This window comes from Gopherus flavomarginatus, unplaced genomic scaffold (assembly GCF_025201925.1).
Source record: "Gopherus flavomarginatus isolate rGopFla2 unplaced genomic scaffold, rGopFla2.mat.asm mat_scaffold_280_arrow_ctg1, whole genome shotgun sequence".
Taxonomy (NCBI): domain Eukaryota; kingdom Metazoa; phylum Chordata; order Testudines; family Testudinidae; genus Gopherus; species Gopherus flavomarginatus.
The window spans coordinates 56,722-67,650 of NW_026114976.1; the positions used below are offsets into that span (position 1 = coordinate 56,722).

Sequence of the window (10,929 nt, forward strand, 5' to 3'; positions counted from 1 at the left end):
TCTCAGAATTATAACAAGTGGGATGAAAGTTCTTTGCAAAAATATTGTGTTGCAAAACAAAAGCGTCTCCTGTTCGTCACAGTGTGTTAAATTGTCTCCTCGCACATAATGATGAGACACTTAGATCTCAAACATTAGATAAGATGCTTCAGTCTGAGCTAAGTCGTTGCTGCTCTTAACAATTTCAAAAGAAAAAATACAAATAAAATAGACTATTTCAGCTCTTCTATTACGTGTTAATCTGCTCTGAGTAAACATGATAGGACACCTCATATTATGCCCTACTCCTAGTGACGCTCTCCAATAGATCCCCATCCTCCATCCACCGTGAGGTAGGTAAGAGCAGATCATTATTATCTCTACTTGAAAGAGGGAGAAGCTAAGGCTGAGAAAGGAGAATTGACTTGTCTTAGGTCACACAGCCAGGCAGTGGCAGAGTTGGAAATAGGACCCAAGAGCCCTGATTTTCAAACTAAGCATCGGATCTTGAATGTCAGACATTGAATGACCTGAATAAAGTGCTCTCAGATGAGCTCCAGACCAACAACAGTGACAGTAATTATTCAGCAAGTATTTCAGGAGAACTGCAGTGTTAGAGAGAATCATGAGCTGCTCAGAGACCATTAATGCAGAGAAGCAGCAAAATTCATCAAACATAGAACTGGTTCTGACTTATTACCTTGGTCTTAAAAGAGACCAACAAGGACCTGAGTCTCCTTCCTGTCAATAACCCTTTGCTCAGCCAATCAGGGTAGAGACTGAGGCTGAAGGTTCTCATCAGAAATCCCAAAGGATGGCCCATGTCACTGCTGGGGATCACTGCCTGAGCACTAGTTCAGCCCCACATTTTTGGGTGGACCTCCCACAGTGGGATCTGCAAAGCACTCGCCCGCAACACACACACACACACACACACACACACACACACACACACACACACACACACACACACACCCCCCCCCTCCTTCCTGGTGTTGGGAGGGGAACAGGAGAAAGGACAAAAGAAACAAGAGACGAAGAGACAGGAGGGAGGGAGCGATGGAGGAAAAGGTGAAACCCAAATGTCCCCATGATTCTAAGGGACAAAATCCCAGGTATGCAAAAAAATTCTGCCTTCTTAACACGTGTTTTCCATGCCTAGAATTCAACTCTCACCAGATGGATCAGACTGAACAGGTTTCAAACCTCCAGGAGTCTCTTACCTTCTAAACAGGGATGGCTGTTTTCTAGTAAAATCACTAAAAGGGAAGGAGAAAACTCAAAAGAGGTTCCTCCTGGCACTCACGTCCGTGAACCCGAATACTCTCTCATTCCTCAAAGAGAGACCTCGAGAAGGAGACTTGCTGAAGCAAAGCCACAGGGGTCTCTGAGGTTTCCCTGGCCCCTGACCCCTGTCCTGCCTGGCTGATGTCAGCATGTCTCTGTGAGGTCACCACCCTCCCACCACCTTGGACCAATAGTCTGAGGTCCTGCAAAAGGCCTTTGTGATGTCACTGCCAAAATCCTCCCTTGCTGTGCCAATGTCCTGCCCCTGGCCAGACACTTTGGAAGTTTGAGTTACTCCCTGTGGATTACCCTACTCAAGGAGCGTTCGTTCTAGGCAGCAAGCTGGCTAGACAGGAAAACATCATACGCTGCTCCCAATGCTACACTCAGTTTTTCAGAAATTACTCGACTTTATGGCCAGAAGAGAACATTAGAGCATCTGATTGGATCCCCTGCATATCACAGGCCTCCTGTATGACACAAGAGCTACTTTGGGGGCAAACACATTCCAGAAAGGCATCTAGTCTTCATTACATGACAGCAGCAGATGACGAATCCAGCACTTCCCCTGGTAGCTTGTTCCTGTGGTGAATCATCCTCACTGTTGACTATTTGTGCCTTAGTTGTAATATGAATTTGTCTCTTTTCACTTTCCAGCCATTGGGTCTTTTTATGCCTTTCTCTGCTCGATTAAAGAGCCCTTTAATACTCAATTTTTCTCTCCATTAAGGCACTTCAACACTTCAATGAACTCACCTTTCAATCGTCTTTTGAAAAGCTAAACAAGTTGAGCTCTTTCATTAGCTCACTAGAAGGCATTTTTCTCCAGCCCTCAGAACATTTGGTGGCTCTTTGCTGCCCCAGCTCCAATTTCACAACATCTTTTCCAAATGAGTTCACCAAAACTAGAGGCAGTATAAAGGTTGTATAAAGGTCACATTAAATAGGTTGCAGAGGAGTTTTTTTTAAATTAAGGCTTTTGTTGCTAAAAATTTTGTCACTCAGGTGAGAAAAAACACTCCCCGAATGCCAAAATTTGAGCCATGCAAAGCAGCAGTGTGAACAGCGCTTCATTGGTGGAGCAGTGCTCCTGGTGACGACACTCCTGCCCCTCGTTGTAGTGGTTTGGTTTTGTTGCCGGGGAAGCTCTCTCCCAATGATAAGGATGGCCACACAGAGCAGCATACAACAGCATGGTTAGAGTGGCACAGCTGCACCGTGGTAAGGTGCGCAGTGTAGACACAGCCTCAGAGCTGGGGGAAAGCCGACAGGCACTGAGGAGCACAGGGTTCAGACAGAGACATCTGTTAGGAGAGGAACTATTCACAGGGATTCTCTATAGCCTAGTAAGGAGGAGAGGATGGAAGATGATAATGTACAGGTAGGATCTGATCAGAAACAGTGAAATGAAAGAGTCTCCCTCAATTACATCACGTAATAGCAGACAGCTAAAATGGGACACATTTTATAAGTGCTTAAATACAAATGCTAAAAGTCTAAGTAATAAGACGGGTGAATTTGAGTGCCTGGTATTGAGTTACGATATTGATAGAATAGGCATCACAGAAACCCCTGCACCCCCTCCTGCGCCCATGTGGGGACACTGACCTGCGTGCATGGAGCAGCTGGTATTGCTGCCCCCCACTCCTCCCTGGAACGCTGCTCCTCCAGGCACCCCTAGGGGCTGTGGGATGTGGGGGCAAGAAGCGAGATCATCCGAGTTCCCTGCATCCAGGTCACTTTCCTCAGCTGGGCTGCATAAGGGGAGGGCAGAGAGCAGCAGCTTCTGATTCTCCCCTCACAGCACAGCCCATGCGGGAAAAGTGACCAGGACGCATGGAGCACATAATGCTGCTCCTTGCTCCCCCACAACCCTCTATGGGGCCACAGAGGAACGTTGGGGGCAGGTGAGCTGTATCTTTGTGTCACCACTTGCCCCTCCCCCCACAATGCTCCTCCACCGGGTACACGCAGGGAGAAATGTGGGAGTCCCCCCAGGAAGCTGTGTCTGACACTACACCTGCAGCGTGCACCTTTGCACTGCCGCATGCTGCCCGAGTGCCCCGGCTGATTTGGGACCCCTGGAAAAGTCTCCCCCATGTCGGCCCTAGGGCTGGAGGACCTCCCACTACCCGCTATGGCCCAGGGGCTACAGAGCTTCTCTTGTCTCAGGACTGCAGTATGTGGCGGGGGGGAGTAAATGAGTGAGCAGGGTGGGGCCAGTGGGGAAGGAGTGGAAAAGAGGTGACTAGTGGATGGGGCCATGGGTGGAAAGGTTGAAAGAGGGCAAGGCCACAGACAGAAGAGGGTTTGGGGCCATGGTTCTTGTGCTGGGGCCCCTGCACTTGTTCTCCCTTTCCCTGGGCTTTGGCATCATTAGCCCCTGCTTAGCGAGTAGGGTTCAGTGGTCCCTGTAATGTGGGGCATGACTCCTAGGGGGACACAGAGGAACATTCATGGGGGCACCTTAGGGCCTGAGCCAGTCCCCATGGAGGGCAGGGAGGGAGCACCACTCAGCCCCACTCTGTCCCAGCTCTTCCCCAACCCCACTCTCAGCCTGAGACTCTGGCTCCCAGCCCGGCCTCGACCCCTTTACCCCTGTCTGCACCCCTCTCTCCAGCAAGCAACAGCCCCGCTCCTCCCAGCCTCGGTTCTCAATCGTGGCTTCCGAGGGGCCACAGCCATGGCTAAGAGGGCACAATGTGAAATGTTTGGGGACCACTGGTTTAGGGTGATGTCCTCAATCACTTCTCTGCAGTCCAATAAAAGCCTTTCCTCACCCACCTACCCCTCCGTCAGGACAGACTAGGTATGTTCTGCTGCCCTTCACTCATACAGGAAGGAGAATAACATTTCATTGCACTCAATCCTAAAGTGATTTGTAACCCACCACCATCCCAAACTGGTCATTTTGGGGAAGCGGCCGCATCATACGCAGAGTAGGTGTGTCTGTGCAAACACGGTCTGTTCCTGAAGTCTTTCCCCAGCTCCTCAGTAGATGTGAGGGGGGAGCTCATTCAGACCCTGCTTATGCTTAGTATTTAAAAACTCCTGTGTCCCTATCTCTGCCGGCCTTAGATTTCTCTTCCTGTCCCTTTCCTGACAGCTCAGATGAGGTGACCAAGTGGTTGAGGTGATGGACTGCTAATCCATTATGCTCTGCATGCATAGGTTCAAATCCCATCCTCATCAGAAGCATTTAGTCTTCACTCCTCCTTTATAGACAACCATCTCTCCCTTTGGTACAATGACAGATCAAACAATGTTTCTTCTTGCGAAAAAAAACCTTCTCAGAATCTAACCGCCCTCCTCCCCGCTTCAAAGAAAAAGTCTAAATCTCAGATTTCTAAAAAAATTCTCTAGTCCTGTATTTCTTAGTTTTTATCTCAAAAGGGAACATCCTCATAATCTCCCACAAACACCCTGGGACCTTCCCAAATAATTAAAATACCCCCATCCTGAGCAAGACCAAAACAGTGAACCAGAGCTAGTGTCTAGGCCAGGCTGTTCTGAAAGAAGCAACTCAAAAACATTTTTTCTCCACTTCCCTTGGCAAAGTCTGACTGAGAAAAGAAAATTCCCCAAACTGAAAATTTTTGCTGAGAAACCAATACTAGTCTGTTTGGAGACTTTGATTTGAATATATTATTATTATTCTCTTCTGATTTATTTCAGTTCAGTGTTTGTCCTCCAGATGTGTTTCCAGGTGTTGAGTTGTGGGGGAGAGAGGCCAACTCATGATGTCTCTTCCCCTCTTTCATAGTTTCTTCCAACTTGCTAGGAAGTACCTTTGCTAGGATGTGAGTCAAGCAGTGTCCATTGTCACTGTGCTATCTCGGAGAAGTCTGCATTGTACACAGTTCCTGGGATAGTCCTTGGGAGCGTGGATCCCTTTTAATGGGCCAGCAGCGAGTCTGGCTCCTCCATTGTCACACCTGAAAGGCTGGTGGTGGGCATTTCGCAACCTCATAATATATCTCAGTAACACACACAGAGCAAACTTCATAACTTCCCAACCAATGCTACACACACAGTCCAACACAATATTAGTGTTCAACAGATCAAGACTTTTGAAATGATACCTCACCAGGCAGACTTTGTACAAACCGTATCATCATTATATGAGAGTGGTGAATATGGGGCTTCCAGGTAGTGCTTTGAGCACAGCGTGCCACACCAGGGCTGACATTGCAATGGAGACTTACCTGTAGAGTCTATCTCTCCAGGGATAAAGATGGCAGCATGGCCGTCCTGGGTCATCTGACTTGGGCCCATGGAGCTAAAGCTGAGGGGCTAAAAACTGTGGTCCGGATATTTGTGTTCACACTGAAGCCTGGGTTCAGAAACCCTCACTCCTCCTGGGGGTTTCAGAGGTTGGGCTCAAGTCCCATCTGTCTGCACTGTAATTTTATAGTCTTGCAGCCCAAGCCCCATAAGCCTGAGTCAGCTGGCCGGGCTTTGAGGCAGGTGCCCTGAGTGTGTTAATCGCAGCGTGGACATAACATAAGCCTACATCTCCAGTGCAATGAAACACCCACGGCTGGCCCAGGTCACATTAATCAGGGTCATGCGGCTTGGTCTATAGTAAAGTTGCAGTGTTCGTGTCTCGGCTCAGGTTCGGAGGGAGTTTAGCAAGTGGAAATGGTAAAACTGCATTGAGGGGACTGGACCACTGACCTACCAGCTCTTAACACCCAAACTTTCAGTAACTCTATTAGCAGTGCCTGTGAGTGTAATTTAAACCATAAGAAAAGCCACACTGGGCTAGACCAAAGGTCCATCTAGCTCTGAATCTTGTTTTCTGACAGTTGCCAACACCAGGTGCCCCAAAAGGCACTCAACCAAGCACCGCTAGGAGTTGAACCAAGGATCTCCTGTTTACAAAACAGGTGTTGTAACTAGCTAAGCCATGGTGCCTGCTGTTACTTAAAGCATCGTGTCTGCCCACACCTGACTCTGCCAATCCCCATTGAGCCCTGATAAACTTTTCTCGTGTTTGGATTCTGTAAAGCAGAGGAGCAGGGGAAGGTTTACTCCCAAGGTGTGTGAGTGTTTATTTGGACAGGTCTACGCTACAAAATTAGGTTGGTGTAACTACATTACTTAGATGTATAAAAAATTTACACTCCCCCAAGCAATGCAGTTATAGCAAACCAATGCCGGTGTAGCTAGCAGCTCAGCTGTCAGAACGTTCTGGAGCTATGAAAGGGGAGGGGCCCAGCCTCTGTAGCAGGAATGCAGGGCAGACGAGTTCACGGCGGGCATTGTGGGATACTGGAGGAGGCCAGTTATGGTGATATAATGAATAGTAGCATTTACACTGACAATTTGTTGGTTTAAGTTTGCTGCAAAAAGCTCTAGGCCTCTTGTCAAGGTTGGGATTGAGGGGCACTGGGAATAGGAGGGCTGTGGGTTGGGACAGAGGAGAAGGGTGCCGACCGAGGGAGCGTTGTGTGTTTTTCACACACCTGATGTTAAAATAACTTTGTAGTGCAGACCTGGCCAAAGATTTACACACACACAGCTTGCAAGGAAAATGTCACCTGCTCCTCTGCTTTGCAGAATCCAAACACAGGCAAAGCTTGTCAGGCCCTGGTGGGGATGGCAGGGAGTCAGGTGTGCGTAGACAGTGCCCCTTAGCCGCAGGCAGGCACCATGGCTTAGCTGGCTAAAGCATCTGTTTTGTAAACAGGAGATCCTGGGTTCAACTCCCAGGGGTGCCTTGCTGAGTAGCTCTTGGGGCACTTGGTATTGGCTACAGCCAGAGGACAAAACATAGAGCTAGATGCAGCTTTAGTCCAGTATGACTGTTTTTATGGTTTAAATTACACTCACAGGCATTGATAATAGACTTACTGAAAGTTTGGAAGTTAAGAGCTGATAGGTCAGTGTTCCAGCCCGTCACAGATGACCCCCTCCCTCTGGGACAGGGGCAGGTCTGAGCTCTCACACCAAAAGGCTCATTGTGGCTGCCAGAATCTGTGGGCAGCTCGTTTAGTTTACACCAAGGGTTTAGTCCTGCTTTGTGCACCATGGGTGAGAATGAAAATCCTAAACTGCCCTTTGAAATAACAAATGCAGCTGGACGTGTCATTGTCCCTGCCCCAAAGCAGATAGAACAATGGAGAAATGCCATGAGTCCATACTTCATTGCGGTTTTACCATTTCCACTTGCTAAACTCTCTCCTAACCTTCTGGGCTCCTAGAGCAGAGTACAGAGCCTGAGCCGAGATACGGACACTGTAACTTCACAGCCCAAGCTGCATGACTCTGATTAATGTGACAGGTGCCAGCCGTGGCTGCTTCATTGCACTGTAGATGTAGCCTAATGTTATGTCTATACTGTGATTAAGACACCCAGGGCACTTGTCTCAAAGCCCGGTCAGCTGACTCAGGCTTATGGGGCTTGGGCTGCAAGACTCAAATTGCAGTGGAGACATATAGGCACTAGATTTGCCTTTTTCCAACCATCCGAGACCTCCCCCAATCACCACAAGTTCTCAAAGATAATGACCAACGGCTCTACAGTCACATCTGCCAACTCCATCCGGACCCTCAGATGCATTAGATCTGGAACTGAGGACTTGGTCATGTCCAGCTTTTCTAAACAGTCCTTAATCTGTTCTTTCACCACCGAGGGCTGCTCACCTCCTCCCCCTACTGTGCTGCCAGTGTCTGTGAAGATCGAGGCAAAAAAAGCATTGAGCACTTCAGCTTTATCCACATCATCTGTCACTAGGTTGCCTGCCCCATTCAGTAAGGGGCCCACACTTTCTCTGACCTTCTTTTTGCTAACACACCTACACAGAAATTGACTTGGAAGCCAATCAAAATAAGTTACTTTTGAAATACAAATCATTCAAATCAACACTGGGTCAGTTTTCTCCTCTGCTCTATTTCTCACACACATTCCCCCACCCCATCCTTTGGAGTCAGGTTTTACATCAGGACATTTTAGGCCAAGGGGGGTTAAGTTACATCAAAGAAGCTTTTCAGGATTAGCCCCCAATTTCCTGTATTACTAACAAAAAGCCGGTACGTTCCAGTGTGGGGTACTGGCAAGAGTGGGTACTCTGTGCCAGCCCGGCCTGGCTTCCCCAAGCTGGTGATTTAAGGGGCCCAGGGCTCCCTGCAGAGGCCAGAGCCCCGGGGAGGAAATCACTGCAGTGGAAGGCTGCTCTCTCCTGCGCTATAAACACAGAACAGGGGGGGCGGGAGCTTCCTTACAGTGGGGGGGCACCGTTGTCTGCACTGTGGCACTCCCATGACACCCCTTCCCCAAGGACCCACACTCACACCACCTCTCCCCCTGAGGCCACACCCACAGAAATCCTCTTCCCCCCAAGACTCCACCCTTCCCCCCACTCCATCATTTGTCCTAACAGCCAGTAAAGAGTGGTGGGGCCATGGCCCTCTAACCCCCCTGTTCCAGCACCCCTGACACAGAGCTAAGCAGGCAGCAGTGTGTGTGTGTCACAGAGACTGCTGTGCTGAGCTGAGCCAGTGAGGGAAGCAGGGGCTGATGTTGGGGCTGTGCCCCTCCCCCTGCCTCAGGACTGGTTGCTTGCAGCAGCTGTCTTAACTTAGAGACAGTGTGCCACACACTCACTCACTCACTCTTCCCCCCCCACACACAAACACATTGCAGTTGAAAAGCAGCTGGCAATCTAGTAGGATTCCCATGGAACAATGGGATAGAGAAACCTGCATCATGTGATGCTGTACCAGCCTGTGAGGCATTTCAAACCCTTCCCAAAGCACCTCCAGCCAGTTGCACAGATACCCACAATGCAGTGCTCTCTTTGGCCATCCAAGAGTCTAGCCTGGATGTGCTCTGGTAACACAAGGGGCATAGTGTGGACATGCAACAGCTGTTTAATTGAAACACTTTAAAGCCACATTACCCAATAGTGTAGACACAGTTTGAGAGTGGGACAAAACCCAGCTGTGTTGAAACTAAAGGACCACAGCTTCCTCTGTAGTTGGCAGGATTTGAACCTGTGCAGGGAGACCCCAAAGGAATCCTAAACCATCATCATAACCACTGGGCCACAACTACTTGCTTGAGATGGGTTTTTCAATACACTCCAGTTCTGTTCTCACTGAGTGATCAATTCCAGTTGTTTCCTCAGACCAGCTTCCACAACACACACACTGCTGTGCCATTGTGTAAGTGTGTCCCTGGCTGAACTGCAAGAATTTCTGCTCATTTCCCTTCTGGCTGGAGCATGAGGAGAGTGTGTTTGTGGTCAATGACGTTCCTGTAGATTGTTGTCCATTTCCTGCCTTGATCATTCAGACAGTTCCTTTACCATCATATCCCCAGCACATCAGGGATTGCAATAGCAGGGGGCAGGTTTTCTCTGGGGCACTGAGCTTTGTCAGGGGGTTGGTGGCTCCTTTCTTTCCTCACCCTGGAGTAAACTCAGCTTTTTATTCCATCCTTGATGTTTCAAGGAACAACAACAGATGACCGAGGAAAGAGGTGGACAGGGCGGGCCTCAGGTGAGGGGCAGAGAGGTGCAAGTGGTGGGCAGGGCCGGTCTCATGGGCGGGGCAAAGAGGTGTGGGTGGTGGACAGGGCAGGTCAGGGGAGGGGATAGAGAGATGTGAGTGCTGGGCAGGGCTGGTCTTAGGGGAGGGGGCAGAGAGGTTTGGGCAGGGTGAGTTTCAGGGGAAAGGCAGAGGGGTGGGGGTAGCAGGTAGACCTTGGGGGCGGGGGTGGAGAGACACAAGAAGGCTTTCAGGGAGGAGAGGAGTGAGCAAAAGGTGGACCATCAGGCCTCAGCCAAAGAGAAAGAGCAGGGGTGGGAGAGTGGCCAAATGGGAGTGAGAGCAGAGCACAGGTGGGGCCTCAGAGGGAGGAGAATGAGTCAAGGGGATGGAGTGGGCAGGGCTGCCCAGAGGATTCAGGGGGCTTGAGGCAAAACAATTTTGGGGGCCCTTTTCATAAAAAAAGTTGCAATACTATAGAATAATATATTCTCATGGGATCCCTGCAGGGCCTGGGGCAAATTGCCCCACTTGCCCCCCCCCCGGGTGGCCCTGATCTCAGCCTCTCCTCATAAGTCCCCTGCCCTCTAATCATTTTTGTTGCCCTCCCCTAGACTCTCTCCAATTTGTTTCTGTAGTGGAAGGGCAAAAATTGGACGCAGTGCTCCAGACGGAGGGGAGGGATAGCTCAGTGGTTTGAGCATTGGCCTGCTAAACCCAGCATTGTGAGTTCAGTCCATGAGGGGGCCACTTAGGGATCTGGGGCAAAAATCAGTACTTAGTCATGCTAGTGGAGGCAGGTGGCTGGACTCGATGACTTTTCAAGGTCCCTTCCAGTTCTAGGAGATAGGTATATCTCCAATCATTTCTTAAAAAAAAAAAGATGTGGCCTCACCACTGCTGAGTAGAGGGGAATAATCACTTCCCTCAATCTGCTGGTGATGCTCCTACTCATCCAGCCCAGCATGACCAGTTACCAATATTGAATGCAGACCCAGCAATATTTGATCAATTGGATACTGTCCATTCAGATGGTTATTTCCTACCTATTCATAAAGAATGAAGATGCTCTAAGCAGAGGGGAGAGAGCTGTCCTGTTCATGTAGCTAATCCATCTCCCTGAGAGGTGGTAGCTATGTCACTGGGGGAAGCTATGTGGGTGAGTGTGCA

General features: G+C 49.4%; 2 non-coding genes across 2 annotated transcripts; both read left to right on the forward strand.

Annotated features, from left to right (window-relative positions):
• The first annotated feature begins 4,376 nt into the window (after nt 1-4,376).
• TRNAS-GCU (transfer RNA serine (anticodon GCU)) lies at nt 4,377-4,458 on the forward strand. The gene has a single exon. It is a non-coding gene; the product is annotated as a tRNA-Ser (tRNA).
• A 2,457-nt stretch (nt 4,459-6,915) lies between these two features.
• TRNAT-UGU (transfer RNA threonine (anticodon UGU)) lies at nt 6,916-6,989 on the forward strand. The gene has a single exon. It is a non-coding gene; the product is annotated as a tRNA-Thr (tRNA).
• The last annotated feature ends 3,940 nt before the right edge of the window (nt 6,990-10,929 follow it).